The sequence below is a fragment of the Bubalus kerabau genome, chromosome 10 (assembly GCF_029407905.1).
Source record: "Bubalus kerabau isolate K-KA32 ecotype Philippines breed swamp buffalo chromosome 10, PCC_UOA_SB_1v2, whole genome shotgun sequence".
In the NCBI taxonomy this organism is placed as follows: Eukaryota; Metazoa; Chordata; class Mammalia; order Artiodactyla; family Bovidae; genus Bubalus; species Bubalus kerabau.
In genome coordinates this window covers 10,578,303-10,605,137 of record NC_073633.1, presented here as the reverse complement: position 1 = coordinate 10,605,137, position 26,835 = coordinate 10,578,303, and positions in this window count along the sequence as shown.

The following is a 26,835-nucleotide window of genomic DNA, read 5'->3' as shown; positions in this document are numbered from 1 at the left end:
CTGTATCATCAAAACTATGTTGAATAGTAGTGGTGAGAGTGGGCACCCTTGTCTTGCTCCTGACTTTAGGGGAAATGCTTTCAATCTTTCACCATTGAGGATAATGTTTGCTGTGGCTTTTATTATGGCTTTTATTATGTTGAGGTATGTTCCTTCTATTCCTGCTTTCTGGAGGGTTTTTTTTTTAATCATAAATAGATGTTGAATTTTGTCAAAGGCTTTCTCTGCATCTATGGTTTTTATCTTTCAGTCTGTTAATGTGGTGTATCACATTGATTGATTTGTGGATATTGAAAAATCCTTGTATTCCTGGGATAAAGTCCACTTGGTCATGATGTATGATCTTTTTAGTATGTTGTTGGATTATGTTTGCTAGAATTTTGTTAAGGGTTTTTGCATCTATATTCGTCAGTGATATTGGCCTGTAGTTTTCTTTTTTGTGGCATCTTTGTCTGGTTTTCGTATTAGGGTGATTGTGGCCTCATAAAATGAGTTTGGAAGTTTACTTTCCTCTGCAATTTTCTTGAAGAGTTTGGGTGGGATAGGTGTTAGCTCTTCCCTAAATTTTTGGTAGAATTCAGCTGTGAAGCCATCTGGTCCTGGGCTTTTGTTTTCTGGAAGATTTCTGATTACAGTTTTGATCTCTGTGCTTGTGATGGATCTGTTAAGATTTTCTATTTCTTCCTGGTTCAGTTTTGGAAAGTTATACTTTTCTAAGAATTTGTCCATTTCTTCCATGTTGTCCATTTTATTGGCATATAGTTGCTGATAGTAGTCTCTTATGATCCTTTGTATTTCTGTGTTGTCTGTTGTGATTTCTCCATTTTCATTTCTAATTTTGTTGATTTGATTCTTCTCCCTTTGTTTCTTGATGAGTCTGGCTAATGGTTTGTCTATTTTATTTATCTTCTCAAAGAACCAGCTTTTAGCTTTGTTGATTTTTGCTATGGTCTCATTTGTTTATTTTTCATTTATTTTTCTGCCATAATTTTTATGATTTCTTTCCTTCTACTAATCCTGGGGTTCTTCATTTCTTCCTTTTCTATTTGCTTTAGGTATATAGTTAGGTTATTTATTTGACTTTTCTCTTGTTTCTTGAGGTAAGCTTGTATTACTATGAACCTTCCCCTTAGCACTGCTTTTACTGAGTCCCATAGGTTTTGGGTTGTTGTGTTTTCATTTCCATTCATTTTTATGCATATTTTGATTTCTTCTGTGATTTGTTGGTTTTTCAGAAGTGTGTTGTTTAGCCTACATATGTTTGTATTTTTAATAGTTCTTTTTTTTTTTTTCCTGTACAGTTCAGTTCAGTTCAGTTGCTCAGTCATGTCGGACTCTTTGTGACCCCATGAATCGCAGCATGCTAGGCCTCCCTATCCATCACCAACTCCCGGAGTTCACTCAGACTTACATCCATCGAGTCAGTGATGCCATCCAGCCATTTCATCCTCTGTTGTCCTCTTCTCCTCCTGCCCCTAATCCCTCCCAGCATGAGAGTCTTTTCCAATGAGTCAACTCTTCGCATGAGTTGGCCAAAGTACTGGAGTTTCAGCTTTAGCATCATTCCTTCCAAAGACATCCCAGGGATGGTCCATTCATTTTTATGCATATTTTGATTTCTTCTGTGATTTGTTGGTTATTCAGAAGTGTGTTGTTTAGCCTCCATATATTTGTATTTTTAATAGTTTTTTTTTCCCCCTGTAGTTGACATCTAATCTTACCACATTGTGATCAAAAAGGATGCTTGGAATGATTTCAATTTTTTCCAATTTACTAAAGCTAGATTTATGGCACAGGATGGGATCTATCCTGGAGACGGTTCCATGTGCACTTGAGAAAAAGGTGAAATTCATTGTTTTGGGGGTGAAATGTCCTATAGATATCAATTAGGTCTAACTGGTCCATTGTATCATTTAATGTTTGTGTTTCCTTGCTAATTTTCTGTTTAGTTGATCTATCCATAGGTGTGAAAAGTCTCCCACTATTATTGTGTTACTGTTAATTTCCCCTTTCATACTTGTTAGCATTTGCCTTACATATTGTGGTGCTTTTATGTTGGGTGCATATATATTTATAATTGTTATATCTTCTTCTTGGATTGACCCTTTGAACATTATGTAGTGTCCTTTTTTGTCTCTTTTCAGTCTTAATTCAAAGTGTAATTTATCTGATGAGTATTGCTACTCCTGCTTTATTTTGGTCTCCATTTGCGTGAAATATCTTTTTCCAGCCCTTCACTTTCAGTCTGTATGTGTCCCTTGTTTTGAGGTGGGTCTCTTGTAGGCAGCACATATAGGGGTCTTGTTTTTGTATCCATTCAGCCAGTCTTTGTCTTTTGGTTGGGGCATTCAACCCCTTTACATTTAAGGTAATTATTGATAAGTATGATGCCATTGCTATTTACTTTGTTGTTTTGGGTTCGAGTTTATACACCCTTTCTGTGTTTCCTGTCTAGAGAAGATCCTTTAGCATTTGTTGAAGAGCTGGTTTGGTGGTGCTGAATTCTCTCAGCTTTTGCCTGTCTGTAAAGCTTTTGATTTCTCCTTCATATTTGAATGAGATCCTTGCTGGGTACAGTAATCTGGGCTGTAGGTTTTCCTCTTTCATCACTTTAAGTATGTTCTGCCATTCCCTTCTGGCTTAAACAGTTTCTATTGAAAGATCAGCTGTTATCCTTATGGAATCCCCTTGTGTGTTATTTGTTGTTTTTCCCTTGCTGCTTTTAATATTTGTTCTTTGTGTTTGATCTTCATTAATTTGATTAATATGTGTCTTTGGGTGTTTCATTTTGTGTCTTTGGGTGTTTCATTTTGGGTTTATCCTGTTTGGGACTCTCTGGGTTTCTTGGATTTGGTTGGCTATTTCCCTCCCCATTTTAGGGAAGTTTTCAACTATTATCTTCTCAAGTATTTTCTCATGGCCTTTCTTTTTGTCTTCTTCTTCTGGGACTCCTATGATTCAAATGTTGGGGTGTTTGACATTGTCCCAGAGGTCTCTGAGGTTGTCCTCATTTCTTTTAATTCTTTTTTCTTTGTTCCTCTCTGCTTCATTTATTTCCACCATCCTATCTTTCACCTCACTTATCCTCTCTTCTGCCTCAGTTATTCTACTGTTGGTTCCCTCCAGAGTGTTTTTGATCTCAGTTATTGCATTATTCATTATTGATTGACTCTTTTTTAATTTCTTCTAGGTCCCATTAAACATTTCTTGCATCTTCTCAATCGTTGTCTCCAGACTTTTTATCTGTAACTCCATTTTGTTTTCAAGACTTTGGATCATTTTTACTATCATTATTCTGAATTCTTTTTCAGGTACACTCCCTATCTCCTCTTTTATTTGCTTTGGTGAGCATTTATCATGTTCCTTTACCAGCTGAATATTTCTATGCCTTTTCATCTTGTTTAGATTGCTGTGTTTGGGGTGGCCTTTCTGTATGCTGGAAGTTTGTGATTCCTCTTTATTGTGGAGGTTCCTCCCTGTGGGATGAGTGGCTTGTCAAGGTTTCCTGGTTAGGGAAGCTTGCATCAGTGTTCTGGTGGGTGGAGCTGGATCTCTTCTCTCTTGAGTGCAATGAAGTGTCCAGGAGTGAGTTTTGAGGTGTCTATGGGTTTGGCGTAACTTTGGGCAGCCTGTATATTAATGCTCAGGGCTATGTTCCTGTGTTGCTGGAGAATTAGCATGATATGTCATGCTCTGGAACTTGTTGGCTCTTTGGTGGAGCTTGGTTTCAGTGTAGGTATGGAGGCTTTTGGATGAGCTATTGTCAATTAGTGTTCCCTGGAGTCAGGAGTTTTCAGGTGTTTTCAAGTTTTGGATTTAAGCCTCCTGACTCTGGTTTTCAGTCTTATTCTTACAGTAGCCTCGAGACTTCTCCATCCATATAGCACCAATGATAAAACATCTAGGTTAATGGTGAAAAGATTCTCCACATTGAGCAACACCCAGAGAGGTTCACAGAGTTACATGGAGAAGAGAAAAGGGAGGAAGGAGATAGGGGTGACTAGGAGGAGAAGAGGGGGAAATCAAAAGTGGAGAGAGCAATCTAGCCAGTAATCAGTTCCCTAAGTGTTCTCCAAAGCCTGGAATACACAAAGAGATTCATAGCGTTGGGTAGAGATGAGAAGGGGGAGGGAGAAGATAGAGGTGACCTGGGGGAGAAAAAGGAGAGTCAAAAGGGGGAGAGGGCAATCAAACCAGTAATCACTCTCCTAAGTAAAAATGGGTACTTAAGACCGGATTCTTAAAGGTACAAACTTTGGTATTTGATAACAAATACAAAAAAGCAAAGATTAAAAATCTAGAGTAGAAGTTAGACTCTCAAAAATACAATATTAAAAAAAATCACAAAAATTATAAAAAGTATATATGAAATTTTCTTTAAAAATAGGGTCTTTTTTTTGCAAGGTAATAGTAGGTTATAAAAATGAAAATTAAAGGAGTAATAAAGGACTTAAAAATAAAATTTTTTTTACATTTAAAAAATGATAATAGTAAAATATATCTAGGGATTTCTCTGGAGCTGTTGTGGGCAGTGTGGGGTCAGTTCAGTTTCAGATAGTTCCTTATTCCAGCTTATATTTCTTCTCGAGGTCTATAGGCCCCTTCCAATGTAGTCGGTGCTAACTACAGGGTTTTAATCTGTTGCACCTGTCACTTTCAAAGCAGTTCCCTCTGTTAATTTTGGCTTCTTCTGTTTGCAAGTCTCTTCAGTGTCTAATTTCCACCCTGACACAAGGGGGCGGAGATGGTCACTTATTTAGGCTCGCTTGTTCAGTTGTGCTGTGGGGAGGGAGGAACCGGCAAACAAATATCACTGGTGTGGCTGGGGAGTGCTCACAGTGTCTGGGCCACACTGGGTTTGTCCCCACTCACAGCTTGTGTGCTTTCCTGGTCTACACTGCTCAGGCTCCAGGTTGCTCTTCAGGGGAACTGTCTAAAGTGGGTCCTGGGTTGTGTGCACTTCCCAGGTCTAAGCCACTCAGGCGGCCAGGTGCTTGGTGAGTGCACTCTCCCTAGGTGGGCCAGTGAGTCTTATCACCTCCCCCGTCCCAGCCGCTTGGTTTCCTGGGTGTGCAGCGGGAGCGCCGTCTCAGGTGTGCTGTGTGTCTCCTCTGGAGAGCTGATCTCTGGCTGTGACCCTCCCGGCGGATGTCAACCGTCCAAAATCCCAGGAAGTCTTGGTTAGCAACTGGGAGCCTGCTTGCAGTTTGGTAGAGGATACCATCTCTGCCGTGAGATTGCCCCTCGCTGGCTCTGGCTCTTGCCTGCCTGCCTCTCTGCCTCCAGCAGGGGATGCGCCCGTCTGCAGCTGGCTAGCTCTCCTCTGGTATTCACTCAGTCCTTTGTTCCATGAGCAGCCTGGCAGTGCCTGAGGTTAGGGCTTTTCATGGGAAAGTTTTTTTTCTCTCTCTCTTTTTCTTTTCTTTTATTTTTCCTCCCTGGCTATCCCACAGTTTGGATTGCTATTTCCCGTTAGCTCCCTCAGATTGCCCTCAGGGTTTTCAGGTCCCATTCTTCCCCTAAGCAATGCAGCCCCCGACTCCCTGTTCATCCCCCACTTGCTGGTGGCAGACGCGAGCGTTGGGGCTACTTCTCCGCTGGGAGTTGCATTTAGGCTCATAATCTGTGGGTGTTATTTATTTTTTCCTCCCCGTTATGTTGCCCTCTGAGATTCCAAAACTCCCCACAGACCCACTGGTGAGAGGGTTTCCTGGTGTTGGGAACCTTCTCCTCCTTCATGACTCCCTCCCCGGGATGGGTCTCCATCCCTAACTCTTTTGTCTCTCTTTTTATCTTTTATATTTTGTCCTACCTCCTTTCAAAGGAAATGGGCTGCCTTTCTGGGTGCCCGGTGTTCTCCGCCAGTGTTTAGAAGTTGTTTTGTGGAATTTTCTCAGTGTTCAAATGATCTTTCCATGAATTTGTGGGAGAGAAGGTGGTCTCCCTGTCCTATTCCTCTGCCATCTTAGGACTGCCCCCTCTCTCAACAAGTATTGACCAAGTGTTTGATTTGTGCTAGGGAATGTATAAAGTGGGTATACAAATACTAAACTGTCAGGAGTTTGTGAAAAGAACATGAAATTAGACACCTGAAATCTCCTGGTTATTTACTAGGCTTTCAAAATTCCCTTCCATGACCCCAAAGCCCTCCATTTTCCAGCCCCTTTCTAACCTCTCAGACCAGATTTTCTAGCATTCTCTCCCTTCTACCCTCTCTATTTTAAAGACATCTTTCTGATGTTCAAATGTGCCAAGCTTGTGTGATTTCTGTTCTTTTTGTCTGGGACACACCCCCCCCTCCCCCAGTAGAGGTATGTCTTGACATTGAGGTTCAGCTCAAATGTCCCCTTCTCAGAGAGGCCTTATCTGAATGTCCCAGACTCAACCATAACCATTTTGTCACAACACATCTTTTGTTTCTTATCTCCATTTATCACTGATGAAATAATCTTATTTTCTTTATTTGTTGACTTTCTATTGCCTGTCTCCCATACTGCAATGTAAGTATCTGGTGAATGAGGACCTTGGCTTTCTATTCACTGCTGTGATCCTGTCACAAGTGGGGCCTGGAACCAGGCAGATCTCTAGGAATGAGTGCAAAGTGAATTTATTCCCAAAGGACCATCTTGTTGGCCCTTCCATGTTATGTAAAAAGATGCTTATAGAACCTGCACAAATGAACCTAACTTCATGAAAGTCAGGTTGGGTGGTGGGAATTAAGTTTTATCTAACTGTGAATATTAAGCTAGAGTGATTGCAACAGTCAAGAGTATAGAATCATTGTGTGCCTGGTAAATATATTTTAATGTATTTAATCTGTCTAGTAATAAAAGGTATAAATTTTAATAATAATCATGATCTGTTGGTGGGCAAATATCTATGTGTATGTGTGTGTGTGTGTGTGTGTATTTATTTATTTAAATATAATTAATTTACAATGTCTTAATTTCAGGTGTATAGCAAAGTAATTCAGTTATATATATATATATATATATATATGTACGTATATATACACACATGTATATATACATATATATAGGCTTCTCAGGTGACTCAGATGGTAAAGAATCTGCCCATAGGGCAAGACCTGGGTTCAATCCCTGGGTTGGGAAGATCCCCTTGAGAAGGGAATGACTACCCACTCCAATATTCTCATCTGGAGAATTCCATGGACAGAGGAGCCTGGGGGAGCTACAGTCCATGGGGTTGCAAACAGTCAGACACCACTGAGTGACTAGTGCACACACACACACACACACACACACACATTTTTTATGTTTGACTCTTTGTGACCCCATGGATTGTAGCCCACCCAGGCTCCTCTGTTCATGGGATTTCCCAGGCAAGAATACTGGAATGGTTTGCAATTTCCTTCTCCAGGGGATATTCCCAGACATGTTCCCTGGGTGTTCCCAGACCAGGGATCCTGCATTGGCAGGCAGATCTTTTATGTCTGAGCCACAAGGGAAGCCCCTTCCATAACCCTGGATCCCTCTTAATGTATTTTCCTTAATTTAATTTTTATAGTAAATGCTCACTCAGCCTTATCCATCTCAAGCCTGGTGCTGGGTGCCTGGGATCCTGGAGTGGGAAGTCAAAGAGTTGACTTCATGAAGATGACAGTCCCATAGAAAGTGTTGATGAATAGGGAATCTCTTATAAAGCCCTGTGCCAATTGCTAGGATAGGATAAGTGGAGAGAGCTGTGAGGATACAGAGGAGAGGCCTTTAATCTAGTCTGGCAAAACAGAGAGGGCTTCCGGGAGGAGGGGGCCTGTGGACCAAGGTCAGAAAGACAAATGGGAATTACTGGAGAAAGATGGTACTAAATAAGTATTCCAGGCTTCTCTGGTGGCTCAGTGGTAAAGAATCTACCTGTCAGTGTGGGAGATACTGATTGGATTCAATCCCTGGTCGGGGAAGATCCCACATGCCGCAGAGAAACTAAGCCCATGCACCACAACTACTGAGCCTGTGCTCTAGAGCCCAGGAGCCAGAACTACTCAGCCCGTGTGCTGTAAGTACTGAAGCCTGCATACTCTAGAGCCCATGCTCTGCAAAAAGAGAAGCTACTGCAGTGAGAAGACTGCACACCACAACTCGAGGTTAGCCCCAGATCCCCACAACTAGAGAAAAGCCTGCACAGCAATGAAGACCCAGCACAGCCAAAAACAATAAATAAATGAATTCATAAAATTATATATATATATATATAAATCTTCCTGATAAAAGAAGAGCAAGGGGTAACATTCTCAGAGGCAAGACACTCTAGGCTTGTCCAAGGCTCTGAAAATGGTGCTATGTGGTCAGAACCTAGAATATGCATTTGGAGTGACAAGAGCCAGGCTAGAAAAGGTATCTTGGGACCACACAAGCTATGACTGGTCTCAGGAGCCATTAAATGGATTCAGAATTTTTTCTAAGAGCAACAAGGAACTGTGGAAGGGTATCACATAACGGGCCGACATAGCCGGATTTATACTTTAGAAAAATCCCTTAGGTCATAGCAAGAATTAGAGGGAGACCAGGAGTATGCAAGAGAGATGTTAGTGAAATAGGGAAAGAGGAGTGGGATTCGAGAGAGATGGATGAATTTAAAAAATATGTAGTGGTGCAGATTAGATGAACTGAGCATGGGTATAGAGATGATCCTTGAGTCTGGAAGATCCCTTGGAGAAGGGAATGGCTATCCACTCCAGTATTCTTGCCTGGAGAGTTCCATGGACGGAGGACCCTGGTGGGCTACAGTCCATGGAATCACAAAGAGTCGACAGGACTGGGTGACTAACACTTTAACTTTCATATAAATGAAGGGAAAAATGTAAACCAAAGAAATATCAGGTGTTCTGTTTGAACACCTTGGGGCAGCTGACATAGGAATACCTGGAGAGTGGCAGTTTTAAGGTGGGTTGATAGACTTATGGGACATCTAGACAGAGGTGCCCAGTAGGCTTTTGTACAGGAAGTCTGAAACAGAGCTGGGCCAGGGACACTCACTTTGGAGGCATCAGCATAGAGAAGGTATTGAAGCCAGAGGGATGTACAAAATGGGCCAGAGGGATGCACTGTATCCACACTTAAGAGTAGCCAGAACAGAATTCTGAGGAACCTCAACATTTAAGGGACAGATGGAATGAGTCCTCATGAAGAAGAATAAGATGGAGTGACCAGAGAAGTGGGAAGAATACTCAGCTTGTGGATTGCAATGGAAGCCTAGGAGGGATGATGGTTCAAAGTTATACTGTCAACAGTAGAAAGGTCAAGTATGGGAGCACAAAGGAGTTTTGGTGGATTCAAACCACTGTTAAGGATGTTGTTGGACCCTTGATGAGGTCAGTCTGTACAGGGTGGAGGGCATAGATGTTGGGTTGTGCTGAGCTCAGGAAGGAGAAGGAGGTGAGGGAATGAGAATGCAAGAGCAAGCACCTTGTTCAAGATCTTAGCTGTGTAAGAGAGTGAGGCTGCAGCTGGTGTGGGTTTAGAGGGTTGGGGGTGGGTTTGTTTTTAATCAGAAAGACTTTGAAAGTTAAAAACACATACTAAAGAATCAAGAAGAAAGGGAGAAATTAAAGTTGCAGGAGAGAGTAAGAATAGTCAGGTATGGTCCTGGATGGGGAAAAAGAAGAGGAAATCCAGAGCATGGGTAAGGAAGAAGGTATCACCCTTCACTATCAAGGGAGGGAAAGAGGATGGGTATAGATGCAGCTTATTTTGCAGGTCTAGAATCAGAACTTTTGGGAAGTTTGTATCTAAAGCCTTCCATTTTTCCCCTGTGCAGTAGGAGGTGAGGTTATCTGTCTTGAGTGAGTGGGAGGTAGTGGGGTAAGAAATTCAAAAAGTGTGGAGAAATTTGAAATAACTGTCCTAGAGGGTGGGAGAGAGCTTACTCAGAAAGCTGGAAGCTCTGAGACCTCAGGTGAGGCTGAAGATATTTGATTTTAATGGCACTTATCTTCAATGTGGTGGAGTTTCCTCCCACAGGGCTCAGCAGCCTAGGCGTGGGCAGGGAGAAGTCAAATGATGGGGTTCAAGAAAGGTCAGAACTTGTCTGGCAGGTGTGACAGAAGCACACTGGATTCAGTGAGTTGAAGCTAATGAGGGATGTGAAAATCATGAGTTTTAAGGTCCAGACTTGTGGAGATAGAAGTGGAGACAAGAAAGAAGGATGATGAGAAGAAAGCCAAGAAGTTGAGGGATTTGAGATCTCTCTAACCCTAAAGATCAGATGTGGTAGAAGAAATCACCTGAGAGTCTTGGAAAGAAAAGAGGTTGTGTTCAGAAGGTTAGAAGCCTAAGCTGAATACTTACTAAGAAAAGGAGCTTTAGGTCATGCAGAGACCAGAAAGTCACGTTAGGAGTGAATGAGTCAAGGGGAGAGAAGGTAGACATCACTGGCAAAAAGAATATCCGAGGGGAAACCAAGGAGTTGGATCAGTTGGTGCCTATGAAGATGCTGGAATCAATTCGACAGTGATAGGATTGGGGGAGTGGAGCGGGAAAGCGGGAACCAGGAATCTGAGTCTTTAGGGATAGAGAGAGAATGATGGGTGAGAGACCGGCAGTGAGGAGGAGTAAAAGACCACGAAGGACAGGAGTTTCATCTAAGGTTGAAGAGCCGTAATCTAGAAGTGGAAGGAAGGGAGATGGAGAAATGCTCAGCTCGGTTCCCACCTGTGGAATGGGCATCTAGGAGGGTGAGCCATCTTCACTTCGAGGGCTGCTGGGAAAGCGGTGGCTTCAGGAGAAACTGAATGCTCCACTAAAGAGGAAGATGGAAAAGAGATTCATCAAAGAGGCTGCAAATATACGGGGGTTTGTATGTGTGCTAAGTCGATTCAGTTCAGTTCAGTTCAGTACAGTTGCTCAGTCATGTCCGACTCTTTGTGACCCCATGGACTGCAGCACACCAGACCTCCCTGTCCATCACCAACACTTGGAGTTTACTCAAACTCACGTTCACGGAGTCCGTGATGCCATCCAACCATCTCCTCCTCTGTCATCGCCTTTTCCTCCCACCCTCAATCTTTTCCAGCATCAGGGTCTTTTCAAATGAGTCAGCTCTTCACATCAGGTGGCCAAAGTATTGGAGTTTCATCTTCAACATCAGTCCTTCCAATGAACACCCAGGACTGATCTCCTTTAGGATGGACTGGTTGGATCTCCTTGCAGTCCAAGGGACTCTCAAGAGTCTTCTCCAACACCACGGTTCAAAAGCATTAATTCTTCAGTGCTCAACTTTCTTTATAGTCCAACTCTCACATTCATACATGACTACTGGAAAAAACCGTAGCTTTGACTAAATGGACCTTTGTTGACAAAGTAATGTCTCTGCTTTTTAATATGCTGTCTAGGTTGGTCATAACTTTTCTTTCAAGGAGCAAGCGTCTTTTAATTTCATGGCTGCAGTCATCATCTGCAGTGATTTTGGAGCCCCCCAAAATAAAGTCTGCCACTGTTTCCCCATCTATTTGCCATGAAGTGATGGGACCAGATGCCATGATCTTCGTTTTCTGAATGTTGAGTTTTAAGCCAACTTTTTCACTCTCCTCTTTACTTTCATCAAGAGACTCTTTAGTTCTTTGCCTTCTGCCATAAGGGTGGTGTCATCTACATATCTGAGGTTATTGATATTTCTCCCAGCAATCTTGAGTCCAGCATTTCTCATGATGTACTCTGCATATAAGTTAAATAAACAGAGTGATAATATACAGCCTTGATGTACTTCTTTCCTGATTTGGAACCAGTCTGTTGTTCCATGTCCAGTACTAACTGTTGCTTCTTGGCCTGTATACAGATTTCACAGGAGGCAGGTCAGGTGGTATGGTATTCCCATTTCTTTAAGAATTTTCCACAGTTTATTGTGATCCACACAGTCAAAGGCTTTGACATATCAATAAAGCAGAAGTAGATGTTTTTCTGGAACTCTCTTGCTGTTTTGATGATCCAGTGGATGTTGGCAATTTGATCTCTGGTTCCTTGGCCTTTTCTAGATCCGCCTTGAACATCTGGAAGTTCACGGTTCACATACTGTTGAAGCGTAGCTTAGAGAATTTTGAGTATTACTTTGCTAGCGTGTAAGATGAGTGCAATTATGAGGTAGTTTGAGCATTCTTTGGCATTGCCTTTCTTTGGGATTGGAATGAAAACGGACCTTTTCCAGTTCTGTGGCCATTGCTGAGTTTTTCCAAATTTGCTGGCATATTGAGTGTAGCACTTTCACAGCATCATCTTTGAGGATTTGAAATAGCTCAACTGGAATTCCATCACCGCCACTAGCTTTGTTTGTCATGATGCTTCCCTAAGGCCCACTTGTCTTCGCATTCCAGGATGTCTGGCTCTAGGTGAATGATCACACCATCATGATTATCTGGGTCATGAAGATCTTTTTTGTATGGTTCTTCTGTGTATTCTTGCCACCTCTTCTTAATATCTTCTGCTTCTGTTAGGTCCCTACCATTTCTGTCCTTTATTGTGCCCATCTTTGTGTGAAAAGTTCCCTTGGCATCTCTAATTTTCTTAAAGAGATCTCTAGTCTTTCCCATTCTATTGTTTTCCTCTATTTCTTTGCATTGATCACTGAAGAAGGCTTTCTTATTTCTGCTTGCTGTTCTTTGGAACCTTGGAGGTATATTCAAATATACCTTATGTGCACCAGGACCCAGAGACCCAACAGAGACTGAGACAGAACTGTGTCTGAGTGTCTCCTGTGGAGATATGGGTCAACAGTGGACTGCTGCAGGGGCAGGGGCTTTGGGTGCAGTAGACTTGGGTATGGCATAAGCCTTCTTGGAGGAGATCGCCATTAGCCCGACTATAGAGGGACCAGAACTTACACAGGACTGGGGAAAGTGACTCTTGGAGAGCACAAACAGAATCTTGTGTGCACCAGGACCCAGGAGAAAGGAGCAGTGACCCCACAAGAGACTGACCCAGACTTTCCCAGGAGTGTTCAGGAGTCTCTAGGGGAGGCGTGGGTTGGTGGTGGTCTGCTGCAGGGTCCAGAACACTTAGTGGTGCGTACATGGGACCTTTTGAAGGAGGTTGTCATTATCTTCATTACCTCCACCATGGTTTGGCCTCAGGGCAAATAACAGGGTGGGAACACAGCCCTGCCCTTCAACAGAAAATTTTATTAAATATTTACTGAGTGTGGCCCCACCCATCAGAAGACCCAGTTTTCCCCTCAGTGAGTCTCTCCCATCAGGAAGCTTCCATAAGTCTCTTACCCTTCTCCATCAGAGGACAGTCAGACTGAAAGCCACAATAACAGAAAACTAACCAATCTGATCACATGGACCACAGCCTTGTCTAGCTCTCTGAAACTATGAGCCATGCCATGTAGGGCCACCCAAGACGGACAGGTCATGGTGGAGAGTGCTGACAAAACGTGGTCCACTGGAGAAGGGAATGGCAAACTACTTCAGTATTCTTGCCTTGAAAACCCCATGAACCAATACAATATTGTAAAGTAAAAAAAAAATAATAATAAATAAAAAAACCCAAATAAACACTTAAAAATAAAAAGAAAGAAACCTAAAAAAAAAAAAGAAAAAAGAAAACCCCATGAACTGTATGGAAAGGCAAAAAGATAGGACACTGAAAGATGAACTCCCCAGGTCAGTAGGTGCCCAATATGCTACTTGAAATCAGTGGAGAAATAACTCCAGAAAGAATGAAGAGATGGATCCAAAGCATAAACAACACCCAGTTGTGGATGTGACTGGTGCTGGAAGTAAAGTTCAATGCTATAAAGAACAATATTGGATAGGAACCTGGAATGTTAGGTCCATGAATCAAAGCAAATTAGAAGTGGTCAAATGGAAATGGCAAGAGTGAACATCGACATTTTAGGAATCAGCGAACTAAAATGGACTGGAATGGGTGAATTTAATTCAGATGACCATTATATCTACTACTGTGGGCAAGAATCCCTTAGAAGAAATGGAGTACCTATCATAGTCAACAAAAGAGTTCAAAATGCAGTACTTGGGTGTACTGTCAAAAGCAACAGAATGATCTCTGTTCATTTCCAAGGCAAACCATTCAATATCACAGTAATCCAAATCTATGCCCCAACTAGTAATGCTGAAGAAGCTGAAGTTGAATGGTCCTATGAAGACCTACAAGACCTTCTAGAACTAACACCCAAAAAAAATGTCCTTTTCATTATAGGGGACTGGAATGCAAAAGTAGGAAGATAAGAGAGATACCTGGAGTAACAGACAAATTTGGCCTTGGAGTATAGAATGAAGCAGGGCAAAGACTAATAAAGTTTTGCTAAGAAAACTCACTGGTCATAGCAAATGCCCTCTTCCAACAACACAAGAGAAGACTCTACACATGCACATCACCAGATGGTCAACACCAAAATCAGATTGATTATATTCTTTGCAGCCAAAGATGGAGAAGCTCTATACAGTCAGGAAAAACAAGACCAGGAGCTGACTGTGGCTCAGACCATGAACTCCATATTGCAAAATTTAGACTTCAATTGAAGAAAGAGGGGAAAACCACTAGATCATTCAGCTATGACCTAAATCAAATCCCTTATGAATGTACAGTGGAAATGAGAATAGATTCAAGGGATTAGATCTGATAGACAGATTGCCTGAAGAACTATGGAAGGAGGTTTGTGACATTGTACAGGAGACAGGGATCAAGACCATCCCCAAGAAAAAGAAATGTAAAAAGGCAAAATGGTTGCCTGAGGATGGTTTACAAATAGCTATGAAAAGAAGAGAAGCAAAAGGCAAAGGAGAAAAGGAAAGATATACCCATTTGAATGCAGAGTTCCAAAGAATAGCAAGTCGTTTCAGTCATGTCCAAGTCTGCGACCCCAGAACTGGTGGTTGACTTTGCAGTACTGGGGTCTGCAAAGCTCCCCTGTTCATGCGATTCTCCAGGCAAGAATCCTGCAGTGGGTTGCCATGCCCTCCTCGAGGGGGATCTTCTCGACTCAGGAATCAAACCCCTGTCTCTTACATCTCCTGCATTGGCAGATGGGTTCTTTACCATTAGTGCTCTCTGGGAAGTGCATATGGGGGTTTATTTCCTCTGAAAAGAGGATCCCAGAGACATTTCAAGAAAGATTTGTGAAGGAGGCGAGCGGTGGGATTTTGGTTCTGGAGAAAAAGGCACAGTACAGAGTGTGACAATGACAACAACAAGAACGACATTAACAAAACAGCAGCATCTAATATTAACTTATCAAGGTTCACTCAGCAAGTGTTTTCTGGAGCACCTGTCTTCTAGGCAGTGCTGTCACAGTGGTGCAGGGGGCAGGCGATGTGTCCTACCTCTTGGAAGGTACCTGCTAGTAAAGGAAAAGACAATAACTGCACAGTGTGTGTGTGTGTGTGTGTGTGTGGTAATTTCGATAGAAACAAATGCTATGAACAAAAGCAGAAGTAAACATAAGCCACGGATAAGATGGTAGAAAGTGAAGGACCTTGATACTCTAGATATGAGAGAATTGGTGGGATTTGATCACGGACCTGAATGAAAGGAGAGATGCATAGGGCAGATATCAAGGCTGGTGGATCCCACACAGTGGAAACATCAAGCACGAAATCTTTCATACAATCAATTCTTGCTATGTTTAAGGAAAAGCAAGGAGGTTGGTATGACTTGAGAGTAAAGAATAAGGGATAGGTCTGGCATCAGAATACAGAGATGATAAATTCTGGCTCCCCGAGTGTATCACCAAAACTACCTGCTGATTCAACAAAATTGACTTATATTCATCCAAATAAGAAAGAAGAACATGCCAAAAAAGTCTCAGTAGTGTTTCAGACAAGGAAGGACAAATTTGGGGTATATATGAGATTTTAAAGTCTGGATTAGGTCAAGTCTTACAACAAACAATCTTAGTTAGGACTGAGAATTATGATCGGAGAAGGCAATGGCACCCCACTCCAGTACTCTTGCCTGGAAAATCCATGGACGGAGGAGCCTGGTAGGCTGCAGTCCATGGGGTCGCTAAGAGTCGGATACGACTGAGTGACTTCACTTTCACTTTTCACTTTCATGCATTGGAGAAGGAAATGGCAACCCACTCCAGTATTCTTGCCTGGAGAATCCCAGGGACTGGGGAGCCTTGTGGGCTACCGTCTATGGGGTAGCACAGAGTCGGACACGACTGAAGCGACTTAGCAGTAGCAAGAATTATGATATAAGTTTAGGACTTGTGGGTACTACAAGGTGGGTACTTTGAGGTCATGTTCAAAGAGTCTTAGGCCATAAACTATTTTTGAATATTCTCTATTCAAGAGTTGATGAGTCTCAGAAGGTTTGTGGAACAAACAAATAAAGTTATTTGGAAACTTTTACCTCACAAGGCAAGAGTTTCCTGGACTAGAAAGGTTGTGTTGTTGAAAAAGTAGGAAGTAAAATAATATTAATGTAGACAGCAAGCTAAGGACATATAGGTAGTTTCAGTTCTTGGGGATCATATAGGGCTTTGTAGGCCAAGAGATCTTGGGTTTTGGTCTGGGCGTTATAATGTGTCTCCCGTAGCTTTTGTTATAGAATAACATCAGCCCCAAACTTTGTGATTAAACCTACAACATTGATTCAATTGATTCTGCAGGTTGAGGATTTAGGCTGAACTCAGCTGGTTGATTCTTCTATTGGTTTGGCTGGGCTAATGGATGTGACTGTGCTCAACAGGACAGCTTTGCTTTAGCGGGTTTACTGGTTGTCAGCTGGGCAACAAAGGCCACTGGATCTCATGTCCCCTATCAACTAGCATTCTTGACTTGGTTACACGGAGGCTCAGATTTCTAAGAACAGCAACTTAGGGCAAACCCCAGTGCGCAAGCACTTCCCCTTGTATAGTCTCTCTTGCATCATGTTACTATGGTACCACTGGCCAGAGCAGGTCAACCAGCAAAGCTTAGAGTCAGTCTACTCAAGGGTAGGCCCCTACCCAAGCGATAGGTCTACCCAACAGCACATATACAGGAAAGTGTGAACAAATTTGGAGTCATTACTGCAGCTATCTATGACAGGCAACTTCAGAGCAAGGGAGTGGACATGCTGATTCATGTGGTGATTCTGCCTCTTGTGTGAAGAGACAGTAGGGGGCTAAGATGCAAGGGAGGGAGACTATCCCCATTGTAGGATTTGACAGGTAAGAGATCAATGCACACCATGGAAGCTTTCCTGGAGAAAATAGACTTTGATTTAGACCTTGAGGAATAGTAGCATTAGCATAGGCAAAAGTATATCTTCATACAGAAGGGAAGATTATTTCTGCAATCATGAGTATCATGAAGCAGAGCCTCAGGCAAATCACTCTCCTTCTTTGGGCCTCAGTTTCCTCATTTATATAATGGGGAAACAGGAAACAGTTGGCCTAGATGGACTCCATCCAGCTTTATAATTCTCTGAGTATGTGATACCTGAGTCTTTTTTACTACAAGTAATCATAAGCAAATGGCTTCCCAGTTGGCATTAGTGTTAAAGAATCTGCTTGCCAATGCAGGAAATGTAAGAGGTGCAAGTTCGATCCCTGGGCTGGGAAGATCCCCTGGAGGTGGGCACAGCAACCCACTCCAGTATTCTTGCTTGGAAAATCCCATGGACAGAGGAGACTGGTGGGCTACAGTCCAGAGGGTCTCACAGAGTTGGCTACGACTGAAGCGACTTAGCATGCACACTCGCAGTCTGGTCACAAGTCCTCCATTTTAATCATTAAATCATACTGCTGAAGACCATTGAGTTGAAACTTGAAACAAGGCCACAGCATGTCCCAAGTCCAAGGGGGAGCTGTTCATATCACGTCTATATAAATGTTCTTCCCTGGAATTGTGCAGTGTATAACCTATACAATCTTCCATAGCAGCCCTGTTTCTAAGTGCCAGATAAGTTCAACCAGCATTTCCTATACACCTGTTTTCTGCTAAGAACCAGTCTATATACTTACCTGCATGTCATTTTATAACAAGAGCTTCCTAAATATATATGTTTGGTTACCTGGCTGTGCATTAAGAGGAGCTCGTTGCCATAGAGTTTTCTGGTCAACCATATCCTGCCCTAGCAGAAAGGGCTTTGCTCTTTTGAAAACATACCAGCTCTTAGGACCCAGCCAAATGCCCTTCAGTGCCCACATCTGTACTCTTACCTCCACTGCTGGTTGGAACAGAGACAAATTTCCTCCCCATTTCAGTCTAACTGAGCATGCCGTGCACAAAAGACTTTGACAATGCCATCTTGCCACTTTCCCCTCTCCTGTTTGGATAATTGCATTGTCAAGAATTACTTATCATACATTTAACACTTAATACCTATTTATTATGAGTTCATGTAACTGCTATTTAAAGAATAATCCGTGCTAACTCCCTTCTACCCCATTTGATGCCACTCTGATTCTGTAATTGCTAGTTTCTGCGATATTATGCCACAAAACCTGAAAGCATAATTGGTTGTTTCATTCCAGACAATACGTTTTCAAGATGCTTAAAGCTTAACTGACAGATTTGAAGGGGAGCAGAGGCAGTCAGGCAAGCATGCTCCCAGCAGGCTGGTCTTGCAGAGTAATTTATGCAGGAACCATAGGCGACTAGGGAGGGTAAGCTTGCTTCAAATACATGAAAGTGAGGGGGAACACGATGCTTTTGTATAGACCCTTTGTTTTAAGTTTTCACCAGTTGGCAGTGCTTTTTATTGGAGTTAATCAGCCCCAAATCTAGGAAGAGTGTAAAGCAGCAATGTGAAAAATCGATATCTCACTTCAACAGAGGGTGCATTCCTGAGCTGAGGACTGATTGTGGCTTTGGGGTGGGGTTCCCAGGTTGGTCTTTGCCAGCCTGCCTTCCCTCCCCCAACATGGTTTTAGCTCTCTTAGCTCTCCTGTCCTGAAGGTTCCTTATGCTCATCTGTCCCAGGATTCTTATTCTTTGTTTCCATCAAGTAATGACTCTACTTCTTAAAAGCAAAGTGTTGGAGTCAGTATGTATGTGAACCATCTCATAACTCATACAACCACCCACCTGTCGCCTCCCTCCTCTCTTTTCTTCCTTCTTTCTTTCTCCCCTCCCTCCTACCCTCCTGTTGTTGACTTCTACTCTAAGACAGTCCTCTAAGGTACCCATAGTCTTCTGGAGGGAACTGGGAGTAAAAGATAATTATGATAGAGGGCACTAAGACCTACTCTAGGGGGAGGTTGCTGCTGCTGATGCTAAGTCGCTTCAGTTGTGTCCGACTCTATGCAATCCCATAGACAGCAGCCCACCAGGCTTCCCTGTCCCTGGGATTCTCCAGGCAACACTGGAGTGGGTTGCCATTTCCTTCTCCAATGCATGAAAGTGAAACGTGAAAGGGAAGTCGCTCAGTTGTGTCTGACTCTTCGTGACCCCATGGACTGCCGCCTACCAGGCTCCTCCATCCATGGGATTTTCCAGGCAAAAGAGTACTGGAGTGGGGTGCCATTGGGCCCCAGCAAGATTGTGTGCCCTGCCCCGGAATTCCAGAGTTGTGCAGCCCAGCTCACCTCCACTGAAGCACCTCTCTGACCAGTGTCACATTAAAGCCATCAGTCTTGTAGGATGGAAAGGCCTTCAGCAGAGTTAAACTCATCTGGTTCAGAGCTCCATGACCTAATGCACCCCACTGGGGAGGTGTTCATGATTTGCCGTAGGGGGTGTATGTTTCTTCTGGCAATCAATAAATGGATAAGTCATAAATTACATATTGAGCGTCTGTGTCAGGTCCTGTGACAGATGCTGATAAGGGCACAAAGGATCAGCCAGGGTCTTACTGCCCTAGAGTTTTTGTTCTGCATGCAGGTAGAAAAATTGTGCACCTTTGTTTTCTTGTCTGTAAAGTGGAGAATAAAATGGCTTCTCCCTCATTAGTGAACTGAAAAAGAGAAATGAATACAAAATGCAAAGCACAATGCCTTTCTAATAGAGAGGGGACAACAAATGTTCAGTTCAGTTCAGTCACTCAGTCATGTCTGACCCTTTGCGACCCCATGAATTGCAGCATGTCAGGCCTCCCTGTCCATCACCAACTCCCAGAGTTCACTCAGACTCACATCCATCGAGTCGGTGATGCCATCCAGCCATCTCATCCTCTGGCGTCCCCTTCTCCTCCTGCCCCCAATCCCTCCCAGCATCAGAGTCTTTTCCAGTGAGTCAACTCTTCACATGAGGTGGCCAAAGTACTGGAGTTTCAGCTTCAGCATCATTCCTTCCAAAGAAATCCCAGGGCTGATCTCCTTCAGAATGGACTGGTTGGATCTCCTTGCAGTCCAAGGGACTCTCAAGAGTCTTCTCCAACACCACAGTTCAAAAGCATCAATTCTTCAGCGCTCAGCTTTCTTCACAGTCCAACTCTCACATCCATACATGACCACAGGAAAAACCATAGCCTTGACTAGATGGACCTTTGTTGGCCAAGTAATGTCTCTGCTTTTGAATATGCTATCTAGGTTGGTCATAATTTTCCTTCCAAGGAGTAAGCGTCTTTTAATTTCATGGCTGCAGTCACCATCTGCAGTGATTTTGGAGCCCCCCAAAATAAAGTCTGACACTGTTTCCACTGTTTCCCCCCATGAAGTGATTTGACCAGATGCCATGATCTTGGTTTTCTGAATGTTGAGCTTTAAGCCAACTTGTTCACTCTCCTCTTTCACTTCCATCAAGAGGGTTTTTAGTTCCTCTTCAGTTTCTGCCATAAGGGTGGTGTCATCTGCATATCTGAGGTTATTGATATTTCTCCTGGCAATCTTGTGCTTGTGCTTCTTCCAGCCCAGCATTTCTCATGATGTACTCTGCGTATAAGTTAGCTCTTCTTATTATTATTTAGCTGGAAATACAGCTAATTATGATTGGAAAGACCACAGGAATTGCTATAGGGCTACAGAAGAGCAGCAATCTCTGCCCTTATGTTTTGCCAGGGTCTCATGCATGAGGTCACACAGTGCCCATTCAGGGTTACCCCCCAGGGGTGATGCTCCTGGTGGGGGTTCCTGAGCCAGAAGGTTATCAGGGGCAGTGAGCTAAGGAAGGGAGATGAGATTAAAAAAACCAAGGCTTGGAGCCAGGCTTAGTGTTCAGTGGGTGCTTGGAGGCTGGGAAAGGGCTGGAACTGATCCAGCAGATTGCAAAGGATTTGAACATTGAGGCTCAGAGGGGGCGGGAGTGTTTTGACAGTTTGGAGGCTGCCATTTGTAAATATTAAGTCTAGAGGGGGATTTCCTTTTCCCCTTTCTCTGGAAAAGTTGTATGGGATGGGGATAAAACTTTAAAGAGGTTCAAAGATACTTGAAGCTTTTTTTTTTTTTAACTTTATTTTTTATTTAGATCTTGGCAGCCTAAGATAAATGGAACAGACATATAAAAACAAAAATTCTAGGTTAAAAGTGAAAGGAGTCAGGAGATGAAGAGGAGTGAAAACATTGTATCTAGAAACCCCAGCTGAATAAAGATGCTGGGCATAAAACATAGCTCAGAGTTTCCTGGCAGCAAAGGAGAAGAGGGAAACAGAATAGATTATACAGTTCTCATTGCCTAGTGGTAGGAGGGTCCAACTGTGGCCCTTTGAAGTAATGAAGGGGGTTTTCATGGGAGGGTATCACAGGCATTGGGAATTGAGACATGAGTGAGATCACAAAAAGAAAGAGGTCGGGGGTAGGAACCACATTCCAGAGAGGCGGAATGAGTAGTAAGCCAGTTAGCAAACCAAAAAGAGGGCAGACAGCTGAAAAGGCTGTGTGGGATGCTCACCGTAAGACCCCGCTAGAGCTCTGGTGATGGGCAGCTCCAGTCCCTGGGGCACCAGCAGAGACAGGAGAGTGAGGGTAACTGTAAAGGCTGGATTTAGTGAATGCCCTTTTCTGCATAGGTGTCCTCTGGGCCCCGCTGGTGGCAATGAATTGGTTCTTAAAGAGGCAGGATGCCAGTGAAAATGCAAGTTCTAATATTGCAGCAGAAACAAGCTTTTCCTGGTCCTGAGCTCTAGAAAGTTTTTCAGGAAGGTCTTCATAAATAGAGTACCAAGTGACAAAATGGGTGATATGTCCAATCATTCACTCATTCATTCATTCACTTATCCATTCATTCAAAGACCATTTCTTACGTCCCTACTCAATGGGGTTCAGTCTAACCCCAGAAAACACTGATGGCCTCCTCAGGTGGCTGCTGCATTGGCATTTTACCGTAGAAGCAATGCTTTGGGGTGTTGGGTACCACATCAGAGCACCCCCTCTTCCTTCCCACCACCCCCATTTTCCCTATGCCTTAGAGAGAACTAACTATTTGGAGTTCTAATGGGGTCACACTGCCCTGCTGACAGAATAAACAATTTGATTGAATCTCAGCATGTAAGTTGAGATGACTAAGATGACTCCCTGCCTTTAAAGAGGTAATAGAGTCATTGAGAGGACAAGAGGAATGAATGCCTAGTTTTAGTACCAATGAAGGAGGTGCTAGAAAGCTCAGTGGAAACCCCAGGAGGGCCTTGCTACATATACACATATATGTGTTATACGTCTGGACTCAGGCCTGTGAGCGGGAAACGCACCTCTTTGTGGTAAGGATAATACACTTCAGTTCAGTCGCTCAGTAATGTCCGATTCTTTGCAACCCCATGGACTGCAGCATGCCAGGCTTCCCTGTCCATCACCAACTCCCAGACCTTGCTCAAACTCATATCCATTGAGTCAGTGATGCCATCCAGCCATTTCATCCTCTGTCATCCCCTTCCCCTCCTGCCTTTAATCTTTCCCAGGATCAGGGTCTTTACCAAGGAGTCAGTTCTTCGCATCAGGTGGCCAAAGTATTGCAGTTGCAGCTTCAGCATCAGTCCTTCCAATGAATATTCTGGACTGATTTCCTTTAGGACAGACTGTTTTGATCTCCTTGCAGTCCAAGGGACTCTCAAGAGTCTTCTCCAACACCACGGTTCAAAAGCATCAGTTCTTTGGTGCTCAGCTTTCTTTATAGTCCAACTCTCACATCCACACAAGACTACTGGAAAAACCATAGCTTTGACTAAATGGACCTTTGTCAGCAAAGTAATGTCTCTGCTTTTTAATATGCTGTCTAGGTTGGTCATAGCTTTTCTTCCAAGGAGCAAGCATATTTTAATTTCATGGCTGCAGTCACCATCTGCAGTAATTTTGGAGCCCAAGAAAATAGTCTCTCACTTTTTCCATTGTTTCTCCATCTATTTGCCATGGAGTAATGGGACCAGTAATGCTCATGATCTTAGTTTTCTGAATGCTGAATTTTAAGCCAGTTTTTTTCACCCTCCTCTTTCACTTTCATCAAGAGGCTATTTAATTCTTCACTTTCTGCCATTACAGTGGTGTCATCTGCATATCTGAGGTTATTGCTATTTCTCCCAGCAATCTTGATTCCACCTTGTGCTTCATCCCGTCCAGCATATGGCATGATGTACAAATGGCAATCCACTCCAGTACTATTTCCTGGAAAGTCCCATGGACAGAGGAGCCTGGTAGGCTACAGTCCATGGGGTCTCAAAGAGTTGGGCACGACTGAGCGACTTCACTTTTCACTCTGCATATAAGTTACTTAAAGCACCTTTCCCTATTTGGAACCAGTCTGTTGTGCCATGTCCAGTTCTAACTGTTGCTTCTTGACCTGCATACAGATTTCTTAGGAGGCAGGTCAGGTGGTCTGGTATTCCCATCTCTTGAAGAATTTTCCACAGTTTTTGTTGCCAAAGGCTTTGGCATAGTCAATAAAGCAGAAGTAGATGTTTTTCTGGAACTCTTGCTTTTTCTATGATCCAGCAGATATTAGCAATTTGATCTCTGGTTCCTTGGCCTTTTCTAAATCCACCTTGAACATCTAGAAGTTCATGGTTCATGTATTGTTGAAGCCTGGCTTGGAGAATTTTGAGCATTACTTTGCTAGCGTGTGAGATGAGTGCAATTGTGTGGTAGTTTGAGCATTCTTTGGCATTACCTCTCTTAGGGATTGGAATAAAAACTGACCTTTTCCAGTCCTGTGGCCACTGCTGAGTTTTCCAGATTTGCTGGCATATTGAATGCAGCACTTTCATAGCATCATCTTTTAGGATTTGAAGTCACTCAACTGGAATTCCATCACCTCCACTAGCTTTGTTCATAGTGATGCTTCCTAAAGCCCACTTGAATTCACATCCCAGGATGTCTGGCCCTAGGTGAGTGATCAGACCATTGTGGTTATCTAGGTCATGAAGAGTCTTTTTTGTATAGTTCTTCTGTGTATCCTTGCCACCTCTTCTTAATCTCTTCTGCTTCTGTTAGGTCCATACCATTTCTGTCCTTTATTTTGTCTGTCTTTGCATGAAATGTTTCCTTGGTATCTCTAATTTTCTTGAAGACATCTCTAGTCTTTCTCATTCTATTGTTTTCCTCTATTTCTTTGCATTGATCACTGAGTAAGGCTTTCTTATCTCTCCTTACTATTCTTTGCAACTCTGCATTCAAATGGGTATATCTTTCTTTTTCTCCTTTGCTTTTTGCTTCTCATCTTTTCACAGCTATTTGTATGGCCTCCTCAGACAACCATTTTACCTTTTTACATTTCTTTTTCTTGGAGATGATCTTGATCCCTGCCTCCTGTACAATGTCACAAGCCTCTGTCCATATTTCTTCAGGAACTCATCTATCAGATCTGATTCCTTGAATCTATTTGTCACTTCCATTGTATAATCATAAGGGATTTGATTTATGTCATACCTGAATGGTCTAGTGGTTTCCCCCACTTTCTTCAATTTAAATTTGAATTTTGCAATAACGAGTTCATGATCTGAGCCACAGTCAGCTCCTGGTCTTGTTTTTTACTTTATAGAGCTTATTCATCTTTGGCTGCAAAGAATATAATCAATCTGATTTTGCTGTTGACCATCTGGTGATGTGCATGTGTAGAGTCTTCTCTTGTGTTGTTGGAAGAGGGTGTTTGCTATGACTAGTGCATTCTCTTGGCAAAAGTCTGTTAGCTTTTGCCCTGCTTCCTTTTGTACTTCAAGGCCAAATTTGCCTGTTACTCCAGGTATCTCTTGACTTCCTACTTTTGCATTCCAGTCCCCTATAATGAAAAGGACATCTTTTTTGGGTGTTAATTCTAGAAGGTCTTGTAGGTCTTCATAGGACTGTTCAATTTCAGCTTCTTCAGCGTTACTGGTCAGGGCATAGACTTGGATTACTGTGATATTGAATGTTTTGCCTTGGAAATGAACAAAGATCATCCTGTCATTTTTGAGATTGCATCCAAGTACTGCATTTTGGACTCTTTTGTTGACTATGATGGCTACTCCATTTCTTCTAAGGGATTCTTGCCCACAGTAGTAGATATAATGGTCATCTGAATTAATCACCCATTCCAGTCCATTTTAGTTCACTGATTCCTAAAATGTTGATTGTTCACTCTTGCCATCTCCTGTTTGACCACTTCTAATTTACCTTGTTTCATGGACCTAACATTCATTCCAAGGATAATATAGCCACCATTTATTGACCACTTGAGTCTACCAGGAGCTGTCCTGAGCGTTTACATGAATGATTTAATTTTTAAATCAACTCAGTGAGGTAGAACCTATTATTAGCACCATTTGACTGATCTGAGGCTTAGAGAGCTTAAGAATCTGTACCCAGATTACACAGCTCGTAAATGGTGGAACTGAGATCCTAATCCACTCCCGTCTGGTTCCAGAGCCTGTGTCCCATCCATCATGAAATGTTGCCTCCCACTATCACGTATTGTAATAATGATGATGGTGGTGGTGACGATGCTAATAATGATGAGGAGGATAGTAAAGGGTATTAATAATGATGAGGTGATGGTGATAGCAATGATGATGATGATCATTTTAAAATAATAATAAATACCAGTGTAAGTTCTTATCAACGGGCATAAGAGCTCATGCTAGGGAAAGCCCAACCTTTTGAAAAATTCCCTGGCAGATGTCAAAGGTCTGGCTGGAAGCTGCTGCCAAGATCTGGTGAGGCAAGAAGAGTCTGTCATTTTGCAGAGAAAGGGGTTGAATGGAAAAAGTGTCACTGGAGATGTGAGAAGACAGAAACAGGGAGCCAGCATGCTGGGAATTCGCTGGGACAGGCCAGCCGAGACAGCAATAAATCCTCCAGGTTGGGGCCAGACAGGGGTGGCCGGAGGGCATTTTTCAAACAATGGCATCACGACTCCAGTTGATCAGGTCAGGATTGACTATGACACTAGCTTTCTCAGACTTTCTCCTTCTGAAATATGTCTCGTGCTCAGATTTGTGAACAACTTTTAAGCAATGATTAAGAAAGATGATGAATTTTACATCTAAGTCATGGGCCCTGAGTAGCAGCTATACATGGGAGCTCATGGCACAGGAAGCTACTAAAACAAGTACAGAAGATCCAGGAAGTCCAGAGACCTTGGACTTCCACAGACTGTGGGAGGGGATGGTGGTGCTCCGGGACTCAAGGAGATTTTACTTTGATTTAAAGGGCGAGAGAGTTCTTTGTGGATGCTGTGTGTGTGTGTGAAGAAAAATATAGAGACAGAAAGAAATTGAACTCACAGTGACTAAACCAGAGCTGTGCCTGCCATCCGATGTGTGGCTGGTACCACATGTTGAAATCATAGTATTTTGATATACATGCGGTTAAGAAAACCTGTATTATTCAAATTAATTTTACCTTCTTAAATAATCTTTTGAAAATGCGACTGGCAGGAGATTTAAAATTACAAACATGTCACATTCTATTTCTATTTCTACTGGATGGTGCTGGGTTCAGCATAGCCTGGCCGCACAGTCTTGTGTATTTCAAGGCGTTGCTAAGGCATTTTGGATGGGACAAGTCATCACCAAGAGTGACTCTCTGGGGCGA